This window comes from Haemaphysalis longicornis, unplaced genomic scaffold, assembly GCF_048455015.1.
Source record: "Haemaphysalis longicornis isolate Haplotype H1 unplaced genomic scaffold, Haemaphysalis longicornis Haplotype H1 scaffold_2, whole genome shotgun sequence".
NCBI classification, from domain to species: domain Eukaryota; kingdom Metazoa; phylum Arthropoda; class Arachnida; order Ixodida; family Ixodidae; genus Haemaphysalis; species Haemaphysalis longicornis.
In genome coordinates, this window is record NW_027526295.1 from 51,144,900 (window position 1) to 51,157,399 (window position 12,500).

Here is a 12,500-nt window from a genome sequence, read left to right on the forward strand (position 1 = left end):
CTCTGTCTACTTTACTCATACTATCAATTCATAAATTTATACCAGCAAATAGAAAACAAACAGAAAGAAGAACACAATTTAGCGCACGAGATATCCCCAGCTGTCCATTGCTTTGACACTCGCTGAAAGATTTGTAATGGTCAAGCTGGCATAGATCTGTAGATCGTTTGGTTTTGTTTTCACTGGCATTTCCAGTACACACGCTGCTGTCTTCATGGCTGTCCACTGCTGTGTTAGTGTAAACACTCGCTTTAAATGTATGCAGAGAGAGAACGCAGCAGTGTATCTGAAGTATACCATCAATTATAAGCCAGGCAAGGGCGGGAACCCGTTAGGTCGTGACAAGTGGCCTGCGAACATCAGTTCCCACTAGAATGGCAGGATGAGTGCTGCACGCAGGATAGGAGCACCGTGACTGCAGTCAGGAGATGCTGCAAGAGAAAAATGAAACGTGAAGAATCAAACAACGTTCACGCAACAGTAAATAATCTACGACGACTGAAAAGAAGGGCAAACGACAGAGAAGACCACACAAGCACTGCCCCTGCCCTGCGTTGTTATCGGGGTCGTTCCGCCTGCATTTGCATCAGTTATAGAACGCTGAGTGGTTCACTATTAAATATGAAAACACATAACGAAGTAACCATCCCTTGGCAGGCACTCCTGGCAAGCAAGAGCAGGAAAGAGGTGCAAGAGGCTAAAGCAGCGTGTTACAACGCCGTCACGAACCACACGCGCACACGAAAACCTTGCCAACAGCGTTCTGTCACGCTCTAACTTCACGTATAGATCGCACAGCAAGTTCATTTTCGTTACAACATTAAGAGAGGTTAGCACAAGGCACGTTGCCTAGAAAAATCGTATAGGATAACAAGCGATGTTAATGACGCCACATTGAAGAGACAAAGAAGCGCCACGGGCGAGACGGGTTTCCGCGCCGTGCAACAAACCGCCAACAGCTTGCGATCGCCGACAGACGCGATCAGAGCAGCATAAACAGCAACAATAATGCAAGACGGTGAGAACGCGCCGTTAACGATTTCGTAAACGTCGCTAATATAACCAGATATAACTGCCGCAAGCAGAAAGCACGCTTTGCAGTAGGAGATATGCGAACTGATTGCAAACCCGCCAAAAAACACTCACCTGGTCGGCCGATGGTAACAGATAACTGCAAAGCTGTTGTGCCAGAAGACGCTGGAGCTGTTGAACGACGACTGACAGGGCGACAACCATCGCCAGTTTATGAATTCTTGCGTTGACCGCATAAGTCGAACGCGACTACTTGAATCGCTACGGCACGTACGCTGTGTAGGCAGCACTCGGAAAAATGTAAACATACCGCGCGGGAACGCTGCGAGCAAACGTGACGTCACATCCGCCTAGCGATGCTCCTCACCCGCCCAAGAGGTTGGTTAATTCCTCTCCTGAAGGGCAGGTCGTCGGAACGGTAAAACTCGCCAAAGGTGTAGAAACCCGACCGCGAGCTCAATTGGCGGTGTGGCGGTGAGATGTTTGAGTGGCGCCCCCTGGCTCTGACGTCGGCTTAGGGACTCCCGCCGCTGTCGTCTGCTACAGTCCACTTGTGAGGGGCAGCAGTGCCTACGCTAGAAATCGTTCGCTTTGATGCTTTAGTGCATTAAAAAGCGTATTTCTGGTAATTCAGTTGTTTTCGCCAGCTTATGACACGTATGAATTACATCAAGCTGTATCCCCTACAAGTTTGCAGCCCACGAGGAGAAAGAGAACAACTTTCTAAAGAGCATCTGTCAGAAGATCGTGCGTAACTGTTCCTTGCTAGCTTATTTGCGAGGTTCAGCGCTCAGAGCTCCTTGGTAAGTATTCAAAATGCGCAGGCTTCCCTACAGTATTTTTGAGAGGCTGTTATGAAGACTCAACAGTCTAAACCTACGTACCAGCAGCGGTCCCCTACACGCGCATCGCACAGCAGGAAATAAACCGGATGTCCTCTATTTAGTTCGTTGTTGTTGACTTGCATCAGATGAATGTTTCTTTCTGTGCACAACGCTTTAATTTTTCTTCGCCGTCACGAAAGTTTTGTTAGGAGACTAGGGAATGTTTGGTAGGCTCACAAATTTTGTGTGGACAATTTCTTTAGGTTGTGTGGCAAACATATTCTGATTCAAAAATCAGCTTTTGTTATGGATGCGTGCAAGATGGTGCATACCCGCAGCGTGCGTTGTTTATTCACATACAAATACAATGAGAAGATTTGGGCTACGCCACCATGATCGCGTCCCAGACAACGTTGCCCAGAGTACTCAAAGTCGTCTTTCGTGCTCCAAATTTTTATCGTAACCATCATTATCATACCGAACTGACTCTCAACCCGAACAATTATGACATGATTACGCTGTTGAAGGCTTGATATACTCGCTAACGAACGCAATAGATATATAGTATACGTGCATATATATTACAAGAATCGAAACCGATGAATATTTACAAGCAGCTGTTTATTGTGTTCCAACCCTTACAAGCGTAAAAAACAAATCCTGGTCTTCTCTACGGCGTTCTATTAATTGAAGAAAATTACTTTTACTCTCTTGTCCTGAACGAGGACCTGGCCCTCTGATCAGCTAGATTTTACTCGTAAATAATGTTTATCCTCCTCCTTCCCTCCTCCACGTTTTGAGTGCAGTTTTCCTTTAACGCATATATGAATCCCTCCAGGTAGGAGCACACATAGTGTTACTGTCTCTTTACCTCACACGTGACTCGTTTTGCTCAATAAACCTCCATACTGGTATAAATACTGTAAGCCCAGCACGCGCCTTTTCACACAGTGGGTTACTTGGAACGCAACGTACTGTTTTTGCAGCCCATAGTAGATGTCGGCATACTTTCATATCACGGCAACGTAAAGGGATGTGATACAATACTTTCGAACGTTCGGCAAGGTTGCAAAAACTATTTCACCTTACATATGATTACGGGGAATCGTAATGCCTTCTGCCAAAGCCGACAGCCCCGAAGGCCTTCAATTTGTTTTGGTCTTGTATTTTCGCTGTTGTCGGTTGCTAGCAGCTGGTCGTTCCCTTTGATCGAAAGATTGCTCACTATACAGAAGCTGACGCCTAGCTTCGACTCTTCACGCTCCACACAGGACCGGCTTTCCAAGGAATGGGGCGACGCCGGCAATGTATCTTTCGTAGACGGTACCCAAAACTATACTTTACCTCACGCCTTGATCTAGTGGATGCGATTTTCAGGCTATTATTATGATAAAAAGTTACGAACACGCAAAATCTGGTGCGTACAAGCATTAGTCGTCAACCGAGCGCAAAGAAACACCAGGGAGAGCGAGCCCGAGTGAAGCAGACGACAGACGACAAATGCGAGAATCCCTAAGCCGACGTCACGGAGGCGCGCTTCGCAGCGCCGCCCGTGGTCGCGCTCACCGCCAATAGCAGAACGCCTTCCACTTGGAATTCGCTGCGGATATTTTTTGACGTCACCATAACGCTTTAGTAGAGTAAACAAACCAGGGTCCCTGCAAACCCCTGCACGTGCCTCACCTCGCCCTTTAAAGGAGTACTGACACAAAATTTCAAAGCTGAGATAACTATGTAGAACGCTTCCTTTTTATCAGGAGAAATCTCCCAGCAAGTTTCAATAGCCACCGTTCTGCGAAACATATTTAAAATCCATTTTATTCTTCGCCCGAACGAGAATGCCCAGAGCGGACCGACATGGCATCATCTGCTACTTGCCCCAAACTGCCGACGTCGAGGCTCCCGTGACGAAGCCGAAGCGCTGGTGTGGTTGGCGCGCGCTGCTCGGGCGTGTGTGCACGTCATGGTTTCGGGACTGACGTCATGCTGCCCGGGCCTGTGGGGACGGCGAAGACCTCCGCCGGTCTGGGCGGTCTGGGCGCGCGCGTGCGCTCGCTCTCGCGCGCTTCCAGAGCGGCAGCAATACGGCAAGAATGGTGACGTCACGTGATACCTCCTGTCATGGCGGCCGCTCGGCGTTCGTTTTGTCGAAACTGAAACTGACACCAATAAACGACGCCGTAAATGAATGTTTACGCTGCGCTCGACCATCTAATCTGTCATTCTATGATTAGTGGGCTGGTAGGCACGCATAGCATGTCCTCCTTCGTCAGTACTCCTTTAAAAATACCGGCAAAGGTTTAATAGGAATATAAGGGTGCAAATTTTAGCCCCCCCTCCCCACCCCACCCCACTGCTGGAACTCATACAAACGAGAACAGATGAAAACACATGCACGCAGCACGCGTGCACGCACACACGATATAATTGGGGGCTCGTCCTGGACTCCTTGATTCGGGCGCACCTTGATTCACACATGGGTGTGCGCTGTACGACAAGGAGAGCAGTTTAATTGCTAGCTCGAGCAAAGCGCGTAACTGGTAGACGTGTACATTTGTCCTCCTTCGTCTTTTGTGCTATTTTTGCGCTTTCCTCGTCTACCATGAATTGCAAATTGCCCAGAAGTCCGTCTTAATCTGTTAAGCTGCTTGCAGAACTATACATTGTAACAAAAGAATAGCGCTGAGGTAGACAAGGACGACACACAAGGGGGGCTACGCCGAGGGATGGGAGGGGTGCTAACCCCCAGTGTGTGCTAAATTCACTGGAACTTGGAGAGTGCCGTCTTTCTTTTCTGTCCGCTGCCGCCTGAATTCAGTGGTCCGTCTCGGTCACGAGGTCGGCGGCGGCCACATTCCGTCCGACTGCTCGATGATGCACTCCGAATTGCACGCCGAGCCTGTTCCTTCCGCCGTTGTGTGGGCGCCTGGCCAGGCACCGCTGATGATGATTGTGGCAGGATGCCCCTAGGGATTGGCCAACCAAAGAATCCATCACGACAGACGGACAGACAGACAGACAGACAGACAGACAGACAGAGAACTTTATTGAGGTCCAGAAAATCCGTGGCAGTCTTAGTGACTGCGTTCTGCGGACGCGGGCCGCACTTGCGCAGGGGGCGGAAGTCCTTGTTCCTCCGCTCCCTCGCAAGCAATCTGGACAGCCCGGAGTTGAGTCACGTACTATTCACTTTGTAGGGCTTCTTCCCACTCTTCTTCTGTTATAAAGTCACCGGGCGGTAACGCAGGGCATTGCAAGAGCACGTGGTTTAAGGAGCATGTGGTGCTACAACATTTTGTGCAGTGCGGTTGGATGTCGTGTGCGAAGTGGCTAAATACGCTTCTCGAGGGGAATGTACCCGTTTGGAGCATTCTAAAGGCAGTAGATTCTGATCGCTGAAGCTTGGTGTGCGGGGCTGCGTATTCCTTTCTCTCTAGCTTGTAGTGTGCCGTGATCTCGTTGAAAGTTTGTAGAGGATCTCTATACTCTTCCCAATCACTGGTCGTCGAGCGTCCTACGCTGCCGCGGCGGGTGATTTCACGCGCGCAGTCATGAGCCATCTCGTTGGCGTTGGGGATGTTCTCGTGTATTTCGTGTCCCATGTAGGCAGGAAACCACGTAATGTAGTAATAGTCGTCCTCGCTTCTGTTGTTAATGATTCGCGCTGCTTTCTTGGCTATCGTTCCTTTGAGGAACGCACGTACTGCTGCCCTTGAGTCCGAGTAGATGTTCGGTCTCGAAGGGTCGGCAATAGCCAGGGCAATCGCCACTTGTTCTGCGATAGCGGGTTTGTAGGTAACTACGGATGTTGCGTTCAGTAGTTTGCCAGCAGGGTCGGTCACGACCGCCGCGTATTTGTTGTAACGGCCGTATCGGGCTGCATCCACGAACGTCGACGTTCGCCGCCCTTCTTGTGCAATTTTCAGTAGCGCCTAGGTCCTTGCCGCCCTCCTGCCTTCGTTGAATTGCGGGTGTATGTTGCGAGGGATGGGCCTGGTTTCGAAGGGCTCCCTGGTTTTCCCATCGAGTTTTACTTCGTATGCTTCAAAATCTTCGGGGATGTGCCCCGTGGCGAGAAGTATGGCCCTCCCTGCTCTCGTAGTTAGGAGTCTTCGCCTTTGGGATTCCCTTTGTGCCTCGATGATCTCTGCTAGTTTCTTGTGCACGCCCAGTTTTTCAAGCTTTTCAGTGCTGGCGCTAATAGGGAGACCAAGTACCCTCTTGACGCATTTCCGAATGAGCGTGTCGACTTCGACCACCTCGGTATTGGCCCAGTCTACCGCTGCTGCGACGTAGTGAACGTGACTCATTAGGAATGCGTTGTAAAGTCTTAGGAGGTTGTATTCCGTTAAGCCCCCTCGTTTGTTCGATACTCGTGCGACGAGTCGGATTGTGTCTTTCGATTTCTTGGCGAGCTTTTTGATAGTTCTCGTATTCTGTCCTCGGGATTGTATTATTAGTCCGAGGACCCTCAGTGTGTCTACGATGGGGATGGTTTGCCTGTATTGTGTTTCGATTCTTATGTTCGTCTGGTTAGGGGGTGGTTGACCTCTGCCGCGCCCTTCCTGTTAGATCTGTACAGGAGCAGTTCCGATTTCAGCGGCGACAGCTGGAGACCCGAGTCACAGATGTAGCTCTCCGTTGTCTCCAGGGCAGTCTGCAGGGCGTGTTCCATTTCTGCTTCCGATCCTCCAAGACTCCATACCATGATGTCGTCTGCATAGATGGCGTGGTTGATTCGTTTAATTGTACTTAATCTGTCTGACAGTCCTTTCATGGTGAGGTTAAATAGCCAGGGAGACACGACGGCTCTTTGCGGTGTTCCTTGCGGCCCCAGCTTGAATTCTCGTGATTGGAGGAGTCCGATCTTGATCGTTGCTTTCCGGTCTCTGAGGAACGACTTAATTACGAATGGAATTTCGTCCCCAGGTTCTCTTTGGAAATGGCTTCAAGTATGAATTTGTGCTTAACAGTGTCGAATGCCTTGGTTAAGTCCAGTGCTAGGACGCCTCTCACGTCTTTGGAGTAGTTGTTCAGTATCTGGTGGCGCAGCATTAGCATCACGTCCTGGGTCGATAACCCAGGCCGGAAACCCCCTATGTTGTGCTTCAAGATATTGTGTTTCTCGATGTAGTCCGATACTCTGTTTTGTACGACGTGCCCGAGTACCTTTCCAATGCAAGACGTAAGCGATATGGGTCTCATATTGTGTTTTGTTCGAACTAAGCGTAGAAGATGCTAAGTTCGTGCATTTTTAGGCTCAACTTCGTGCTCTGAACTATGTTACTTCATCTGTTTTTATGACTGGATGTTTAAAAAGAAGCGTTATTTTAACTTTGAGATCACAGCAGAGCCTCGTCAATGGCGAAGGCTGAATTTTAATTTACTCGCGCTGTTTGAAGGCGAGCTCAGTTACACTTGGGATACAACACATTTGGTTAAACATAATCTCCAGCATCCTAGCCAACGTGGATTTTGTTAAGGTTTTTTGCTCAACGCAGTTTCTTGAGTTCGCAATGATTTAGCTTAAAGCAATAGATAACCGTAAAGTGGTTGAATGTATTTTTTTAGATTTCAAAAAATGCATTCGACGTTGTTTCATGTGACATTGTTAGTGAAGTGCGGGGCTATAAACTAAATGATTCGATTATTGCATGGATAGCCCAGTACCTCTCTCTAAGACAGCAGCCGGTCATTCTCAACGGTTGCTGTTCTGAATATTTTCCTGTGACCTCAGGAATAGACCCTATGCGAAATTGCTTGGTGATCTAGCAACACTGATGTAAACGAGACCGTCGGCCATATTGGTACGGGCGCCGATCGGGAAGTCTCGTATTGTTTACTGTGGAAGAGCAGGTGACGGTAACGCGGTATGGCTCAAACTGGACGGCGTTTCCCGGCTCCCGACCGCGGATTGTGGACGAAGGACTTGTCTGCGCTGCCGACTGTGTCCGAAGACTCATACCACTCGGGGTGCCGCGCCAAAGACCCATCCGAGCGGCAGCGGAGCAGGGCATGCCGCCTAGCCACCGAGGCGCATTGCTCGCCTTCATCAGTGCGGACAAACACGTGCGACTCGCAGTAAGTAAATCCTTCTTTGTTTTTTACTTGACGCGAGTTAACCGGTATGAGCATTTGTATGGCACTTTGTTCACCGTCGTTTACCATGCAAATGCGCAGCGGCGACCCTGTTGCAGTAACTCTGAAAGAGGAAAGCGACAATCGCCAGACCATACCGCTAGTGGGTGGATTAGGTATTTTCAAATGCTGTACATCGAATTTACGGGATGATTTTTGGCGAAGATGTTTACGGAAAGGTTGCGGCCGTTTTTCGTGACGGTCATCCGCCCGCGCGTTTGCCGCAAAGCAATCGTGCTTTGTGGCGAAGTCAACTACAAAAGCGCACATACCCCTTGAATTTTTTTTTGTGTGTGTTTTCATTATTTATTGCGCATGTTCTGTGCAAAAATCTGTTTGTGTGTCTTTCTTCTCCTTTTTTGGCGGTGGGGTGGTTGTGTTTGTTTCTAAAGCGCATGTTTTTGGTGTGCACGAATAGATAATACAGTAAAACCTCGTTAGCCCGAACTCACTGAACTAGAAGATTTTTTTAAATTCGATGAATCATCGGTATAGCCCATGTTTACCTGTTTATCTCGAAAGATTCTGGAAGTGAGTTCCAGATAATCATATTATTGCTTGCTTAAGTTATGACGAACGCGATTATGCGGGTACTGGTATCATTACCCACGCTGAGGTTTTTAAATGTTAAACTTCCTTCTTTTGAAAAATGCATTAACAAAGCATGCAGAGATACTTGCACGCTCGAACTTGACAAACAATTTTGACATCATTGCTGTTTGAGGTGTAGATTATTGCCCTTGCAACAGTGTTAAGGAAGACACAAAATCTGGTCATTTTGAGTCTGTTCCTTGCGGCCACTTGTTTCTGCTCTGTCCCTTTACCATAAACTGTAGCGGACTAGTCCTGTTCTTCACTGAGTGTTATTTACTGATACTCTCTCTGTTCTTGCAGGTTGGGCCTCATCCATGTGCTCAGCAGCTGCTTTCGCTCCCAGAAGAAAAGTGGCCGGCCCTAAGTTGTGTGCCTCACCTTTGAGACGGACAGTGGGGCGATTGGGGAGGCATCGTGCGAGTGCCCGGCGGGTTGCAGTGGAGCATGGAGTCACATCCTGGCTGCTGTGCACCTACTCGCCCTCTTGCAAGCCGAAGGTTTTAAGAGGTTCCACCAAAGCTTGCGTGCACTGAGCTGCCACAACAGTGGGGACGTCCGAGACAGCAGGGCATCAAGCCAGCGAGTGTCCAAAACATTGACTGGAGAAGCCCGCGATAAAATGGCCCCTCCCTTCCCTCGCCAATGCGTCTGTTCGATGCACGTCGAGTACAGGAATGAGTTTTTTGCCCCAGTTGTGCTGGCCTCCCGCTCCTCCCCCCCCCCCTCCCGCCAGTGACAGAAGGACTGGCATGGCACCTGAAGGGTCACCTATGAGCTACCAGCAAGCATTCAGGAGCACGCAGAGCACGCAGAGGCTGGGCAACGTCGTGTTTACTAGACCGCGACATGCAGGGGTGCGCGAATGCTTCTTTTTGTTCCATTTATATCCACAGTTTGCTATACTGCACGCGCTATAAATCAGCGAAGTAGTTTAATTTACTGGGATTTTCACTGTGGATACAAAAAATTAACGCAAAAGCTCTCAAGCTGATGCGCGGCAGCCTGATGCAACTGTGGCCGTTTTCTTTTTGAATAAAACTTGAAAATTGTCTCAGCTACCTACATCAATGGCCACTATCATTACGTCGGAGGCATGCGTGCAGCGTGTGACAAACTAGAGGAGTGAGTGTGTATTTTAGTCGCAAAATATTCGACAGTAAATACATCGTTGCTGGAATGACAATGGGCACCAAGTTAACTTGACGTAACAACAAACCTTTCAGCCCGGAAAATCGGGAACCAAGTGCAAAAGCTCGAATTTTCCACCGTTAGATCATCATAAAACGGCGTTCGCCACTTCTGCAACGACACGCGGCTAAATGCAACGTAAAGAAACCAACAACACACTCCCATACCGTGCGCGCCCGCCACAGAGGAAATTTTCGACGGCGTAGTGCGGCAAGAAAAGTTTGTTTACAGCCCTAGGTAAGATAAAGGCTCGTGTAGGGGCTAAGCGGTACCACTTAACAATAAAATGAAGCGGGCGCAGAGCCACAGGGACGAGTAAAGAAACAGCCTAATTTTGGCAACGTGTGGTACTGTTTTCCCGGTCGAGCGCCGCTGTCAGTCGCGCGAATAGGCGGCGCACGCTCAGGCTTCATTTAGAATACAAAGGCTGGACAAGAGAACTCCAACGCAGCTGTATTTTTCATACGGACAGCGACTACGGAACCCCGCGCTTAGCGAACCAACGACAAATATTCGCTCCAAGCGCACCGCGCTCAGCGTGTCACAAAGGTTGCTCGCGCCGGCACAGTTCGCGTCACAAAGTTCGTTCAAAAGCGTGGAACTTCACGTACCTTTTCTCCATTTTAACCGGTAATTCTGCATTGCGTGCTCTGCGGCGCGAAGCAATGCTCCGGCATTGTAGTCCATCACCAAGAACGGTCAATGCCCGCCTTCTATGTTTTGCTAATTGGTTTCGGTTTCAAACGACCGTACCAAAATGGCGGACCTAGTTACCGGAGTCGACGTGAGATGGCGGGGCGCATTTTGCATAGGGTCTATTCCCAAGGACTCAGTTGTGGGCCCTGTTTTGTTTCTGTTATATATAAATGATATTACTACTGGCCTCAAATATTCGTTCAAAATGTTCGCGAATGACTGTGTAGTTTACAGGAATATAGACAATGAACATGATTCTGAATACCTGAAGCATGAATTAAATGTCATATCCTAGTGTGCTGATTCCGAAATTCCGTTAAATTTTAAAAAGTTTGTTCCCGTCACATTTATAACATTTATAAGGAAACGTTCATACCTGCTGAATACGTGTAGCGTAACTGACGCTGCTTTAAAAACGGCCGGGGAATATAAATAACTTGGAGTTTATTTAACGAGTGGTTTAAAGGGACACTGAAGTGAATTTGTCAAGCTCCCGTTTTTGCTTGCACTGCGTAGACTGGCTCAAATTAGCACACTTTTCGTCGTTTATACGGTTGACAAATCGGTAATTATTTTACAAAGCGCGAAAGAAGAAAAACTACCATGCGCGGTTTGCGGCGGCCGCACCAACTAAGGCTGTGACGTTGAGAGGAGGGGCGCCGTGATAGGACGATGCCCAAGGTTAGCAATCACACAAGTTTCGGTTTCGGTTTCGGTTCTGTAAAACATAACCAATGGCTTTGTTGGATGGGCATTCTCAATATCTCAGTAATCATCGTACCGCGCTTCTGCCATGTTGTCGGCTGTAAAAATGCACAAGATAAGCCTCCCAGGACGGCTTGTAGTCGTAGCATTCACTAGCCGAGACCTACGCAGTGCATGAACGCCCTCCGCGTACCCGCAGACGCCCAAATGTCATGCGCTTTTCCCCCATATTTGGAGCTTGCCTCCCTCATGCCTGTATCGTAAAAAGCGTGTTCGCACCAGGCCAAGGGTCTGTTCATTCTGGCCTGTGCCCACTGCCTGCAAGCAGTCGGTGCTTATGGCAACAGCACGCCAACGAGAACTCGCTAGCGCGCCAGTGCCAGCCTGCGCGCGTTTTGTGAACTAGTTCGTGTAGCCATGAACGTTGCGGCCCCAAAAAAGGTGAACTCAATATAGAAAACATCGGCGGAAAACAAAAAAGTTAACTTACAAAAAAAAAAGCACGTACCCGCGGGGATTCGAACTCGTGACTCGCAAAACATTTGGGGTGAATTCCTAGCGCCCCAGACTGCTAGACCACGGAGCGGGACGGGGATGCCACGCTAATATAGGCTATATATTGTACAACCGGTTTACACTTTTATTTAGTTTTGGCATTTCAAGCCGCTTAGGTGACTATTTGTTGTACTGCGATCGTGCAGTAAGCGTCGCCCGAGTTTCCACAGTAGCTCACGTCTACCAATTGCATTTCGTAGACGGAAAAGCGTTCGCAGATGCGTAGTCGTGCTGCTGACCGCTGTGCTTGTTCGCCCAGCGCAAAAAAGTGCTTCCCGCGCCCTAGTTTTACGCTGTACGGTAAAAATATCAGTTGATTTTATTTGCTTAGTACCTATATTGACTTCGCTGACTCTTGTCCCGCCTTCAAGAGGCCTTATATTTTCCTACTGGCGTACCAGTCAGCGAAGCGTCGCATGTGCAGCGCTTGTGTGAAGCGACCTTGACTTGGAGCTAGATACAGTGTACAAACAAACCAAGTAAAGAAAGGCACATTCTTCCATTCACAAACGTGTCCTGGCTTCGTTTCAACTAAGCGAACGAATTGCGACCAAGCAATTTTTTTTAACCTCCTTGATTGCAACGACCCGCCGGCGGCCGGCGGACGAAACGCTGGGCCGACTGGCTCTGTCGGCCGGGGAGCCGTGCAGTAGCGCAGCCGTGGCGCAGCCATTTGCCAGCTCATCCCCTCCTGACGTCACACGAAAACGCCACAGAAAATGGGCGAGCGTAAAGAGAGGAGGACAGCGTTTTCGAATTAGTTTTTCT